The sequence below is a fragment of the Silene latifolia genome, unplaced genomic scaffold, assembly GCF_048544455.1.
Source record: "Silene latifolia isolate original U9 population unplaced genomic scaffold, ASM4854445v1 scaffold_126, whole genome shotgun sequence".
In the NCBI taxonomy this organism is placed as follows: Eukaryota; Viridiplantae; Streptophyta; class Magnoliopsida; order Caryophyllales; family Caryophyllaceae; genus Silene; species Silene latifolia.
Window position 1 is genome coordinate 1163422 of NW_027413130.1, and position 2803 is coordinate 1166224.

Consider the following 2803-nt stretch of genomic DNA (forward strand, 5'->3'; position numbering starts at 1 on the left):
CCCACAAGTTGTTGAGCAAGGATGACGAGAAGGAAGCCATTACAAGGGGAAATTGCTTGGAACCAAAACCAATAGTTACTTGTTTAGCTATGAAACTATAATAGATGAAACGGCGTCGAAAAATCAAGTGGTCTAGGCTTTTCAAATACTCCAATAGGATTCCGGATGAGGAAATGACGCCCGTTTTACAATCCGAGCTCAAATAGACAAGCTAACCTATGATCAAAGCGTCCTGAGCTCAGGACGGGCGTGCCAGACTCAGGACGGGCATCCCCAAGCCAGGACAAGCGGATTGTTAGTAGCCAAGAATAAGAGAAGAACCCTGTCCCAGGATCCGAGCGTCCCGAGCTCATGCCGCGCGTCCCAGACTCAGGATCCGAGCGTCCCGATGCCAGCCCGAGCGGATCGCCTTACAGGACCAAACGTGCTTCAGGCTAGGATGCGAGGATTTCCTTGGGAGGTGCTACATGATCCGCGCATGTCCCTCGGGAGTTGCAAAGCCCTATTCAATACTTAAGCATTGTTATTTACTAATCTACCCTTACTTAAGCTAATGATGTACCACTATATATACTCCATTATATTATATAGCTAATTACCAAGTTTCCTTAGATTAGAAAAAGCTTCCTTAGATTAGATTAAGCTCTCATTAGGAGTAGATTAGAATAGATTAATCTCAATCATTTCACAAAATTATACATTAATCTTTCTTTAATTATTGTTCAAGTTTATTTATTGGGTAATTGAAGATTATTGGGTTATTATTGGTGAATTGACAACTCTTCATCAATCAATCAAGTTTTCTTCTATTATTCTTTCCTTTCCAATTTTTCATCTTAAGTTTGGTATAATCTCTTTACTCTTTACTCTTTATTGTTTATTTCCTCACTTTTTAATAATTGAAGAGTCTATCGATCCGAAATACTCAAGAGGGGGGGGGTGAATTGAGGATTTAAAACTTTCTGAAAGCTTTTTCGATTGTATGATTGTAATTGATTATTTAAAGTTTATTGATTAAACTTTAACTAATCAACTAATGAATGTAAAACAATAAACAAGCGAACGAAAAAGAGAGGAGACACACGGTTTTTGAAGTGGTTCAGTTTCACAAGTCGAAACCTACGTCCACAATTCTCGATTAATAAATTTAGTACCTTTCTACGGATTACAAATTTACTAACCCAACTCGTACAACTAACTCTAGCTGTAACTCAATGAGTACCGTTAAATACTCGAGTGACTAACTTACGCTAATAAGAAAACAGTAATGATTCTTGCAAAGATTCACGTTAATGAACAAGTAAGAAATCAGATAAGCACTATTATCTTATAACGATAACAATAAGAACGAGTATACGAGTTTAAAACACACGACCTTTCAAATATAACAAAATGGTTTTTCTGCTTTGAAACACACGGTTTGCTTTGTAAAAATAAAATCAATTTTTATGCTTAAGGTCTCTATTTTAAATGTTGCAAAGAGCAAAGTATTTATAGGAAGGAAAGAGCAAGGCAATTCGGTTTAAAGAAACCCTAATGGCCGAATAATATAAGATATGTTAACAAATCATATCTTCTATTATTTCTTTCCTAAAAGCCTAAAAGATAATAAAGAATATTCCAAAAGATAGAATATAATCTATTCAAATATTATCTTTACTATAAATTCTAAGATATGATAAGATTTCCTAAATCAAGAATATCTTTTATCATAAACAAATATATTAAGTAAGATATACAAGATATGCAAAGATATTATTAAGGAATAAAATCTTTACCAAATACATCTTAGGTTACACGAGATGTCACGGCTCATATGCCTCGTGACTCGTGCAAACCCTAGCTTAATATATGGGTTAGAATTTAGGTTTTAAGAGAGACTTTGTTGAAACCCTAATTAGTAGCGTGGTCTAACTCATAAGTTGACCCAAAACAACTACTAGTAAACGTTCAACAAGGAACCGAACTCCGCACTAAACCGGGCTTTATTAAGTAAATACTTTTATCAAAACATTTAAAGATAAACTTTAAGCAATTTTAAAAACAATTTTAAAACATTATATGTCGTGTATAGTAAACTCAGCATCTCAATGTTATAGTAAGAGAGCTATAACATTGAGCTCTTTTACTAGTAATGTTATAGCTGCAAAGCTATAACTTTACTAATTCAAGAAACTCATTCTTGGTTATCATTACGAGATAATCACCTATACTAATCTAATCTTCAAGGAGATCTTCGAGTATAGGCTACGTCATCATCCAAGCTTGATTAATCTTTAGACGGACTTCGTCTTCACATAAATCTTGAATGAATCTTCAAATCGTTTGATCTTGAATTGAGGCTTGATTCTTATATACTTTCATCACAACTTCCTTTGTTGTTTGTATTGGATAATCTAAAAGACTTAGACAAACGATTACACGCAACATGTATATAAATTATAAAGCACGTTGACATCATCAAAATATAAACATGTACACTATATGGTTCAACAAATTCCCCCTTTTTGATGATGGCAAGCCTCCTAATATTGTGACTAAGTAAAGAGTTCCCCCTCAATATAACACCGTCATCTTAATAATAAAGATCAACGCAAGATCAAGACGATTAACAAAAAATCGAAACTTTAAGGACTTTGAGAGACAATCGGTCTTGACAAGGAGCAAGCTTAGGTAGATGCTTACCATCATCGAAAAGTTAAGAACAAATCAAAAATGACTAAAATAATATAAGACGAGACAAGAGATAAAAACGTCATAGAACATAATATTAGCGCGCATAACTATAAGCATCTAGAGGATT